We start from the raw sequence: 13,013 nt of genomic DNA, 5'->3' as shown, positions 1-13,013 counted from the left end.
ACTAGTTAAAGTGATTGGAAAAGTCATCCCTTTTGTATTATTTTATCCTTTTTCGGACCTAAGGGATTATTTTACGAAAAAGAACTTATGGAGTTTTATTTTCGTCCTTTTTCAAACTCTCTAAACATGAAAAGGAACAAGTTATACTTTTCGTTAAACTCATTAAAACAATAGTGACAAACTTATCCATTCTAAACGAGACCAAGTTTCATTGTCGCTAGACTTGTTAAAACATTAAATAGTGACAAGTTTGCTCGAAGGGTGAATTATAGAACAAGCATATGTTATCCTCCTCAAGCTTGAAAAAAATAAAGAGGTACTGGTTAGCAATGACTGGGGGGAAAGGGAAAAAACTTGAAGAATTTATGGTAGTAAGTCACTCTTGAACATGACACTTTCACTTCATCTCCATTATTGAGTTGGGTTGGGTTATTCCGTTCACTGGTCATCTCACCATTGGTCTTTCATACCATCCATATTTTGGGGTTAACGCTACCAATTCATCTCAGTGTCACTGACATGTTCAAGAGAAGTCATTCATTTGAGAAATCACAATCCAGTTAATGTCTCATCCACCGCAATACCTCCAACCTTCATTTTTTCATGACCACCATTCCTGAACCTTGTGTCATCAGTTCATTTTTCACCTCCAAAAAATAATTTGCTTCATTTCGTGTCGTAGATGTGGGGTCCCTCCTACGATGAGTCACTTCTTTTCTACATCAGCTCATTATCTGATAAGTTCACTTAGAAACAACCCTTTCGGTGCTTTGAAGCTTGCATACATCATTGGCAAGTTTCTCACTTCCGACGACAAGTTGACATCAATGGCCTTCGACTGAAATATTTTGTGTGGTGTTAGACATCGGATCATATATTCACACCACGTGAATTGTACTGTAGTACCTTGAGGGTCATTATCATTATCAATGATTCCTCTCATGTCTGTTACAGCTCGCATCATTGGCTGGTAATCAGGCGATGTCTTTCCATGTTCAACTTCAGAACATCTCTTCACATGGATTGACTTTTACATCGAGCGAATATTGAACAAGTTTGAAGACCTTGGATCTAGTTTCATCCATCTAGGCTGCAATATATTTAGGGACATTAAAACATCAAATGTACAAAGGCTCTGCACAGATGGTCATCCTAACCATGGATGATGACTCTATATCTGAAGAATCACCAGTCTGTATCTGCAGACAACTTTCTGATCTATGTACATGAAATTAAATTTATAAAGCTGAGCATGGGAATGCCTCCCTCAGCTAGATCATGAAAATTATATTATGATGATGTATTGTATTGTAACTTATGCAGGTCACCTTCCAATTTGAAACTTTGGATCCTCATGATAAAGCACTTCACCCGACATGAATATTTACGACCTCATACTTTAAGGGGAAACTGTTATAGACATATTTTGGGCACATCAACCCAAAACTTATATGTCAATGTATTAGGGCTCATTCAACCCCTAAAAGATTTGTTTCATACCCTAAAGGAACATAGTCATCTGAATACATCATTCCCCAAAAGTTCCATCTGAGAAACCATCCAGAAATTGCCTAAATTGAACCATATTGACTGCTCCACTGGCAAAGTACGATGCATACTGAGTGGAACATTGCCAGGGTATGATGCATACTGTTTAGGCCTTCTATAGGGTGCGATGGGTGAGGATGGACAAATGTCTGAGATAGTTTGCTAAGTGGATGCCCATGGAATCTTCTAGAAACTTCTCCTGTGCCACTTGCCTCTCTAAATTCGCCCAAGGATGAATAAGGAATCTAAAACCTTCAGTTATCCCTTCTCTTGTGGAACCAATTGTAACAAGTGGAATGACACTAATCAAACCCCATGGATGACTCACACCCTTGCACACATCTATAAATGGATCCCTCATCCAAGAGATCTAGAGGTTGAAATGTTGTGAATTGCAAGTAAGTGCTAATAGTTTGTAATTGAGGAAAGAGCATTGTATTCTTGTTGGAGTGATCTTTCTATTTCATGAGATGAAGAAGGATTGAAGCTGGGATGATGATGCTGGATCAGACTGCTAGGTTGTAATTCTCCCTTCTATCAATAAATCTCTTCAATTTTTCTCCCATATGATTGTGCAATTGTGAATGTTATCATTTGTGAATGCTATCATTTGTTCATTATATATCTGATTCTGTAATGTTTATGTTGTAATAGATCACGATGCTTTGATAGTTCTTTGTTGTTGTACTTGTGCAGGTACTCTCCAAGTGTGTTAAGTATGGGGAGGAGTTGCAGGATCGGTCAAAGGAGAAATAGATCAAGCAAGGGATTAATCGGAAGTTCCAGTTTGGTTCCTTTATCTTTCTCTTATCTATTACACATAGGAGAAATCATTGAATTGGTTTAAACTGTTGTTTCTGGGGTAGCTGCCAAACCTAGAGGGCTAGCATTCTTTAGGAATACTAGTTTTCCCAAAAATAAACATCGAGACTTCAGGAGGTTTTCCTCCTATCACTATTGCAAGTCATGTCTTCTTCAATGAACATGGGCTCATTAACTTCTCTTTGGGTTGGCCAATTCCCAACCTCTAATCTTCCAAGCTAGAAACAACTTTCTTCCACCAAAGTGTTGCACTTCGGCACCATCCTTCACCCAACCTTCAATTGCTCTTCTTCCTTCAAGATATCTCATCTAGGGTTACTTTGGGTAGCCAACACGCTGCCCTCCAACTATCTCTATGACACCCAGTCTCGTCACTGTCGGATCTGCTCCTAATATGACTTTTCCTCACCTCAGAAGGTCATATAAGTGGTTCCAATAGGCTGATCTATAATCTGATCCAAACACTGGTCAAAACCATGACCCAAAACAAGGCACAATGTGATTTTCAAGTTTGTTACATTATTTTCATATCAGTGGTTGGTTAGGGCATCATGGGCACACTACAACAGCCCTAACCAAGCACCCAACAACCCTTATTTTTTGCAGCCCTACCAAGGAAGAATTCCAGTCATATGTGTTGTTGTTCTAGGCACAAGTCAGCCCCAAAATCTCCTTACGTTGCCCTTGTTCTGAGTTGGTTAGGCCTAAGGCCTACCATAGTTCAATTGTCACCTACATCCTTCCCCAAAATAGAGAATCATTTCCCTTGTTGTTTCTCAACAGACCCTCCTTTCACCTATGTTAATTCCTTTTCCAACTCGACCTTTTTGAGGCATGTGACAGCCCTCCACACAGTTAGAGAAGTACCCAAACCAACCCTAAATCCACGTTGTTATGTCCTCTTTTCCTACGGCCAAACATAAGCTAATTTTCTCTCATATCCGAGTTCTTTAGTTCTCCAATGCTGCACTTTTTGGATGCTAAAAATAACTCCATATCACCTTCTATATATACCATAAATAAGGGCTCCCAAAAATTCATATTTGAAGCAACATGTCCATTGGATTCTTCAAGTCAGCCTACTTAACACCCAATAATAATTATGTCAACTTCAAAAATTCATATCTCTGTAACGACAATTCAGATTCGGACAAATTTCAATGTGTTGGAATCTTATTTCCAAGCACTATCATCCTCATCCATCACATGTTGTGAATCCATCATGTTTTTCCCCAAAATGTGATGGGTGCCAAAACCCCATACTTGGGTTGCAAGCCCACAAGCTGCCCTTGTGGCGCTTTGTTGATGCAGGAGCATTCAGCCCAAGGAAAATCATTGTAATTAAGTAGACATAGAGGGGTCATGTATTTTTACGAAGTAGTTTTCCTAAGTCTCAAATTAATGTAATATATAGGCCTTTAAGTGATTTAATTAGATATGTGAAAGGACGTGGAACATTGAGCTGAATAAGGGGACTTTTCTGTTTTAAAACAGAGAAAAAGATGGAATGGATAAGTCTCTCGAAGACTTATTAATTTGCCACATATGTATTCTGTAGCGAGCTTTAGTGCTTTAGTTGAGTGATTCAAGGAAAGGATTGATCGGATCCCTTCAGTGATCTGATCCACTGTATTCTTATAAATAGTGAACCTACGCATTTAGTTAGAATAGAGAGAGGGATAGATAGAAAGCCTATGGGTAGAGTCAAAAGAGAGAGGCCACAACATTGAAGAACTGGCCTCTGCGAGACTCAGAGTCTCTGATGTGTAAATTGTTGTTTATATTAATATATGGAGATGTTATTTCTTGACTATGTCAGTATGTGAATGGTATTTCATAAATGATTTACTGTGAATTCGTAGGTTCTGTAACTATGATTGCAGGCATAATTTTGAAGGACGCAGAGGAATGGAGTTGAGCCAGAGAAATCCTAGAAGGGTCATTGAATCCAGCTGAAGGATTAGGGAATTCACTAAGGAGTTCAACTCAAAGGAATTTGAATAGTGGAAGCAGAAGACAGATTTTGAAGTATGCGCAGAGAAGAAGAATGATTTGGAGAAATTGTATTGATCCACTTGAAGGGCCAAGAGTTGCTTTGAAGTGACAGCAATTAGAGGGGCATGCGAAGTGAAGCCAAGAGGAAGAGTCGCAGCGAAACAGCGAAGGAGGAAGAACTTCTAAAGAACCCAAAAGACCCGCAGAAACCATTGAAATGGCATAAAAACTAAGTAAAGGGATGAGTGGAGAAGAGAAGTGTTAATCACTCAGGAGCCATTAGATCTCTGAGATCAACGGTCATGATCAAAATCGCAATCGCATTTCGGCAAAGATAAACGACAGTGACAATGGAATGGAGTGTAGCGATATGCCGATAGTGATATCGCCGATAAGTGCCAGTGGGCGATCGGAGATATCGTCTAATTGGATATCGAGCCTTAATGTAGTGTCGCACTATAGAGCGACTGAAGGAAGCGGACTCGACGCATTTATAAACGCGGGTTTAATGAATTTGAAGTCCGATATATATGTTCGGCAGAGTTTCCTTTTGTAAACAAAAAGGTATGAATTAAGCACGATAGTGTATTTCTCGATCCTAAAGGGAAATCGTGTATCGGGGAACAGGAGGTATATATATGTATGCATGACTAAGGAAAGATGCGATGGTAGATTGCGATGAGGTTTAACCTCGGAGATTGTGCACAAGTCCATACGGAAGGTGGAAATAAGGTATGTTTGTGGGAATTTTATTTGTTAATGAGTTTTATAAGAAAAAAAGCTAATAAAGAATTTATGCGATAGACATATATATTAACCAAAGGTTTGAGGGTTCATATAATCCCGATAGGAGGTTTCAGGCAGGGTGATTGGTTCCGATAAAAAAGGAATTATGGAAAAGGGCCTTAACTATGTATGGTTAATGAATATTTGACTCCATTGAAGAGTTAAATACCTGGGACAGTTGTGTTATGCAGATTCTTGCATACTGTGGGTATGTGTGGTTATTAACCTGCACCATTTGTCCTCCAAACCATGAACCCTAGGGCTTGGAGTACCTCCCAAGATACACAAATCAACACTCCCTCTTAGTGATGGAGGTACTTCCAATAATAGGAAGTATCTTTTCATCTTCATCAATGCTCGCAACATATTCCCAACTCCTGGCGCTCACAATGGCAGCAATCCATGTACAGTGAACTACGCCCTCCTCGGAAGTGTCGTTTTCATTATTGGAAGCATCCTGCTTCTTCTTCTTATCCTATAATGTCTTACACTCTTTCCATGATTCCTTCTTGGAAGTTGTAGGAGCACCCTTACTCACCACTGACCATGCGTTCTTCTTGGGTTGCAGAGTCTCCCTCTGAATTTGCAAGCTCCCTATCAAACTATACTCTTTTTGAGTCTTTGGAACTTGGACCTTCTCAAAAAAGTGTACCTTCTTCTTAGGAACCTGTGCCTTCTCCTCTAAAGCCTACACCTGCACCTGCTTCTCTGGAACCTTCACTTGCTCTACCTTCTTCTTTCAAGGATCCACAAGCTTTCCCATCAACTTGTAGATACATGCCCTATAACTCCAAGTACAATCCCATCGCAATTAGAGCCTTTGAGCCAGAGTCTTTCCTTCCCATCCTGGAATAAGACCTTAAACCCTTTCCTCTTGATCATAAAGACGGAAATCACATTATATCTGAGTCTTAGTATAAATAGTACATCCTGGACCTGAATCATACATCCTGTCTCCATCCTGAATGGCACAAGACCCAATCCTCGAATTTCCAACTGACTCTTGTCACCCAACACCATGTGCAACTTCAAGTCCCATATAGCTAGAGTCTCAAAAACATCCTGTGACCTTGTCATATGCTTTGTCACACCACTGTCCATGTACCATCCATCCTCTTTGTTAGTACTCTGCGAGAAATGAGAAATCATAGCGAAATCCTCCTCTTCATCTTCCAATCTTCTAGCAAGCTCATCCATCTCTTCATTATTGGCAATAAGGGTGGTCTACTTGTCTTTTCTTTTCTCATCATCTCCCTTCTTCTTCATACATCTCAACGAAATATGACCCATCTCACCATAGTTGAAATACTTAACTTTACTCATGTCCTTCTTTTTCTTACCCTTCATTCATGATGCAAGTGCCATGTCATCATTTGAATCTTTCTACTTCTATTGAAGATCCTCGTCTCGCAACTCTTCCTGAATGAAGTTATTCCCACAGCCTATCCCAGTCTGGTAGCTTCTCCATGGCAACGATTCCTTTGATAAAGGGCTTCCATTCCTCATTGAACCCTTTGAAGGAAATATTTAGCATATCTTTATCTAAGATAAACACATTAATGGCAGCAAGCTCATCTTTAACCTAAGACAATATCATCAGATACGAGTTCATGCTTTCACCCTTTAACATCTTGGTGGACTTCAACTTATCCTCCAATGCCAATACCCATTTCTCCTTCTTATTCTGGAACAAATTTTGAAAAGACACCCACATCTCATGTGCGATTTTCTTCCCAGAAAAATGAGGTATTAGGGCATCCCTCACACCATCTAGGATGATCAGTCTCGCCCTCGCATCCAAATCTTCCCATATTTTCTACTCCTTAGGGTCGGTTTGCTTCTTGATTTCTTTCTCAGAAAAATCCCAGATATTTTTGACTTGCAAGATCAACTTGATCATTTCCTTCCATGGACTATAATTAGACAACCCCTCCAACATGTCCTCATATCAGATACCTTCCTGCAACTTCGAAATTGTAGTGAACCCTTCACTCACAATGTGACCAACTCCCTCTCATGATGTACTTCATTGCGCACAACTCTGATTTACTTACTTCCAAAGTAGCTCAGACACCCTCTGATACCATGTTGAATTTCCACGATCTTGGGTCTAGGTTAGAATCTTAAAATCATTGATGCTACCAAACCAAGAATCTCAATCATAAACTACTTTGCACAGCGGAAATATAAAGCAGTAAATCACATATGCACAATATAATAGTTTTAAACAAAATTGTACAATAATGTAAAATCGCCATTCTTCATTATATTAATCCAAATCTAATGATACAATAGTCTATGGTTACAAGATGCAATGACAAACTTGACTGCAGTACTTCTATGTTGTATCTTCTCCTATCGGTCTATCGCACCCATACTGCTCACTAGTAGTGTCTTAGTCCATCAAGGCCACTACACATCGAGACTTCAGGAGGGCTACCTCCTATCACTGTTGCAAGTCACGTCTGTTATAATGAACAAGGGCTCATCAACTGCTCTCTGGGTTGTCCAATTCCCGATCTCCAATCTTCCAGGCTAGCAACAACTTTTGTCCATCAAAGTGTTGCGCTTCGACACCATCCTTCACCCAACCTAGCTACTCTTTGTCCTTCAAGATAGTTCATCTAGGGTTGTAGCCAACACGCTTCCCTCCAACCAGCTCTAGGACACACAATCTTGTCACTATTGGATATGCTACTAATATGACTTTTCCTCACCTTAGAAATTCATATAAGTGACTCCAACATGCTACTCTATAATCTGATCCAAAAATTGGTCAAAACCATGACCCAAAACAAGGAAAAATATGATTTTCAAGTCCATTACACTGTTGCCATATCAGTGACTGATTAGGGCATCATGGGCACACTGCAATAGCCCTAACCAAGCACCCAAAAGCCCTTATTTTTTATGGCCCTACCAAGGAATCATTCCCCTCATCTGTGCTTCTATTATGGGCACAAGTCTGGCCCAAAATCTCCCTACATTGTCCTTGTTCTAAGGTGGTTAGGCCTGCGGCCTACCACAATTCAACTGTCACCTACGTCCATCCCCAAAACAGAGAATCCTTGCCTCAGTTGCTGCCCAACAGACCCTCCTTTCACCTACGTTACCAACTCGGCTTTCCTAAGTTATGCAACAACACTCCATGCAGTTAGAGAAGCACCCAAACCAGCCCTAAAGCCACGATGTTCTATCCTCTTTTCCTGTGGCCAAGAAGAAGCTAATATGCTCCCTTATCTGAGTTCTTTAGCTCTCCAACACTGCCTTTATGTTACACTTCTTGGATGCTCAAAATAACTCCATATCACATTTAATATATACCATAAATAAGGGCTCCAAAAATGTCATGTTTGAAGCAACACATCCATTAGATTCTTCAAGTCAGCCTACTTGACATTCAATAATAATTATGTCAACTTCAAAAATTCATATCTCTCTAACGACAACTCGGATTCAGACGATTTTCAACTTTCTCATAACTATCATCCTCATTCATCACATGCCATGAATCCATCATGGTTTTTCCCCAAAAGATGATGGGTGACAAAACCCCATACTTGGGTTCCAAGCCCACAAGTTGCCCATGTGGCGCTTTGTCCTCCAAACCCTGAACCCTAGGGCTTGGAGTACCTCCCAAGCTACACAAATCAACACCTGAGTCACAACCTGAACCTGTTGCATGAGCCTACATCCAGAGACAACCATACCTAGATTCAGAGTTGTAGCGAGAGACATAGAAGCCCCTGAGCATAACTATGGTTGATGGCCTTCCTTAAACCACTGCAGGTTGAGACCTCCCTTTCCAGGTTTAGGTTCTCTCTTTTTTCCACAGGTTGAAGACCTCCCTTTTCCAGGTTGATGGTCTCCCTCTTCAAAGAATTAAGGTGCACTTCATCTAGTAGAAGACTTCACCTTCTTGCTAGATTTGGAAGTGTCTCAAGACTCACACTAAGTGTTCTAGGTTGAGACCCAAAGGTCTCCCTTTTCACAAAAATTGGGGAGCACTTCCTCTAGCAGAAGACTTCAACTTCTAGCCATATTTGGAAGACTTCCAGGAACTACACTAAGCATTCCAATGTTGGTGGCCATCCTTAAACCACCACCAGTTGAGACCTTGAGTTCTCCCACCTTATGCCATCTTTTCAGAAAGCACATTCAACCATTGGTTGCCACTTTTGTATTACAGCTCTATTTTTAGACTCATATATACCCCTTCAAATTAAGGAGGGGAATGTTGGACACTTAATCCGATAAGGGTTTTGGTGTGAAAGTTGAACTGTCAAAGGGAGTCCATGAGACCTTGGAATATGAATCCAAGAGTCATAACAATGTATTATAAAAGTACATATTTTTGAATAGAAATGCATTCACATTTATCCTATTTGGTTGTCCATTATTCTTATATGTTTAATAGGAACAATAAACACACTTAACATACACATATTTATAATATAAACTCCAATTCCATGGATATCATAAGAAGATACAAATTGCAGCAATAAATAGAGGAATTGACAACATTATGGTACATCACAACATGGACCAAAACAATCATGAACAAGAAAATGAAAGATCCTTTAATGGAATGACTACTCTTAGGAGCCTGAGAGTTGAGTTGAAGATTTGCAAAGCGAAAATTGAAAGGCTCATCAGAAAACAAGAAGAACATGCAAAACTAAATACAATGCTACTACAAAAATTGTCCTATATGCAAAGGTTGTTGCAACGTGCATCAACTTCTGGAGATATAGAAGAGTGTCATAATGAAAACATCAAAAGGTTGGGAAGAAGAGAAATTGACATGTTGGGGATGCGAAGAAGAACACATTATCTATGAATGCCCTAACAAAAAACTAAATAATAATATTTCATGTAAACCCCATACACATGAACCATGTTGACAGTGCTGGACCCGCCAACATGTCAAGGGGATCTCCCCGGTAAGAAGTCCCAATTAGCCCTCAGACCGATTGGTTTAGGAGTCCCAGCAGTGGGTCGTAAGGTAATTCCTTGACCGCGATGTCGCACAGAGGCAAGTAAGATAACTCTGTCAGTAGCAAGGGTGTGACTGATGCAGTGAGTCAAGGAATGAGTATGATAGGTTCCAACACTTCAAAGGGAGAGGAAGGTGAAGGTTAGTTCCAGGTTGAAAGGGATCGGTCCCAACTCGGCTAGGAATACATAACACAAAGGACATGCACAGATTCTGGTAGAGCAGTCTACATGGATGCGGCAGTCCCAACATACAACGTAAGATAACACGAAGAGCACTCATGGATCAGTCTTAGACGAGTGTGACGGTTGTATAACAAGGTTCAAAGAAAGGTATGTCTGGTGTCCGGCAGAGAAGTTGACACGAATGGTGACAACATTAACAACATATGCGACACATTAACAACAAGATTCATATAATTTCATACAAATTAGTTCATATACAAGTATGTAAGTTAAACAACATATATCATTAAGGCAACCGGAGCAGGCCAACTACAATAACAACATATGCATGAAAATGTGCTAGATTTTATTATATAAAGAAGTGTAAGTCACAATCATACAATACACCATGTAAACCTTCTAGCCTTATCAGTAGAACGTTACAGCCACATCCGCCTGCTCCTCCAAAGAGATGTACTAACTTTGTGCAGTGGAGAAGCCAAGGCGTGTTACAATACTGTCCAAGCCTTCTTCAAGATAGCCTTAGTAGAAGCTTGGCTGACCAAAAGCATATACAACGAGTTATGAAGGATTGTTTATAGCAAAGGGTGGGGTGACCCTTGACATTCCCCTTTGTGACAGTTCAACTACCCTCATGACTCTTCACCTAGTCTATGATTATTACATTCAATTGTTGACACTCGACTTACACTTGACATGACTCAACATTACAATGCACATGTGCCCATGTGAGACGACATGGCTTGAGCAAGCCTTGCAAGACATCACTGACACTCGGTCTAATGTGGTGAGACCAACTCTTTGACATGCTTATGATGGTGAAGCTGGTTAGCTGATGCCAAGCTTGGTCATCCGTGATGGTGTGAGATGACATGGCTTGAGCAAGCCTTGCAAGACAGCACTGACACGATTTGATGTGGTGAGACCAGCTCTTTGACATGCTTGTGATGGTGAAGTTGGTCAGATGATGCCAAGCTTGGTCATCAGTGATGGTGTGCATGTACCTCATGGTGACATCTTGTTGAAGAAAACTCTTTCCTCCATTGCAACCAGTGCATTGCTTCAGCCCCTTCATCCAACTCGTCTGTTAACATGCGCATGGTATTATTGGGTACGGATGAACTGGAAACACATTGATGCATAGTGTCATTTATGATCTCCAAATGTGTGTTGGTGATCATGTGCATCAACTTTCCGAAGTACATGTTTAGCCCCAGTTGGAGTTGCTTGTTGTCTTCGCCTTGGTGAGTGTGTTGAATGGGTTGGATTGCATGTGTGCTCTCAACGACATGCATGTTGTTGGATCCTTTGCATGTGATCAACAACACTGCTCACCATGTTTGCTCTATGTCAGCTACTGGGATGGATCCTTAACTTGTACTGGTGCAGTTTCATCCGTGAGTGCATGTTGCACTCACTGTTGTTCATATTCCTATTGTAATTCATTGGATTGTCTGTGCAGCTTCATGTTCTTCTTGAGTTGTTGCTTTAGCACATGCAACTCCTTCTTTGTTCCATCTTCTGCCTTTGTGAGATCTTCATGTCGTGTCATCACTTCATAGCCTAAGTCTCCAAAGTTGCTTTCATTATTAGTGGATCTGCTTGATCTTGCAACTTTGATATGCCTCTATGTTTTCAACAACCTTCCTCTTGCATTCGCTGCATTCGGTATGATGCCTTCAGTTGTTGTTCATGATGTTGCTCATTGTGATGCTGCTGCTTGATGTCCTGGTCCACAAACAACTTGATGTATTCATGAGTAGGTAAGCTCATGGACACTTGATCGACTGCATCCCTAAGCATACTCTGAACGGTGTCTTCATCTCTGCTCTCTTGGAAACCATTGTACTTGTACTGTTGAGAGGCAGATGAACACCTATGATACTTGGAGACATGGAAACACTCATAGCAAGAAATCTATCAGTCGAAAACCAAAATGAACATGAGAACTGACTTGCAACATACCTTGGGTGAATGATCATGAAGTTGCGCAATTTTAGCCGAGAGGTTGGGAGACCGATTGCCAAGATTGCACAGGGCACAGTCCGGGCTGCTAGGAGACTAAATGACCGCTGGAACTGCAAAATGCGCAATCCAGTTGGGTAGTTGGCTGCTAGGATTGCAGAATGCGCGATTACAACTGGGAAATACTGCTGGCCTAGGGACAGATTTACGCAAACTTTTGGGCCAAGCAGCCACTGACCTCCAAAAATGTGCAATTCAGTCCAGGAGGCCAATGCTGGGCAAAAATGCGCAAATCTAGAGTGGAAGGTGAGCCTTCGTTATCCAGATTCCGCAATGAAGCCTTGGTGAAGGCAGATACCGGGCCAAGGTTGGCCCGACTCACTGACGGAACATTGAAAGAAAGTAAGTCGATGAAATGCATGGTGACACTAGTGATAGAAAAACTGATAAACAATGCATGCAAAACATGAATGGAGGATTGATCAACATGCATGTGGGTGAGGCAGTTCGCCGGTTGGGCGAACGTCCGTACAAAATAGTTTCGTGCATGCAACAGTAGTGAGATAGAAACAGAAATTGAAGCATAGCTAGGAAAAGCTAGAATATATTTAAATGATAGTAGTCGTTCAAATAAATCAAGAAAACAACACTCACACAAGCGAATACACAAAAAGCGACAGAAATGCTGAAAAAGACAAGTTGAGGCCACTTACCCA

Source organism: Pinus tabuliformis, chromosome J, assembly GCF_031772625.1.
Source record: "Pinus tabuliformis cultivar Carrire ecotype Pingquan chromosome J, CPIR1, whole genome shotgun sequence".
NCBI classification, from domain to species: Eukaryota; Viridiplantae; Streptophyta; class Pinopsida; order Pinales; family Pinaceae; genus Pinus; species Pinus tabuliformis.
This window is presented reverse-complemented; position numbering follows the sequence as displayed.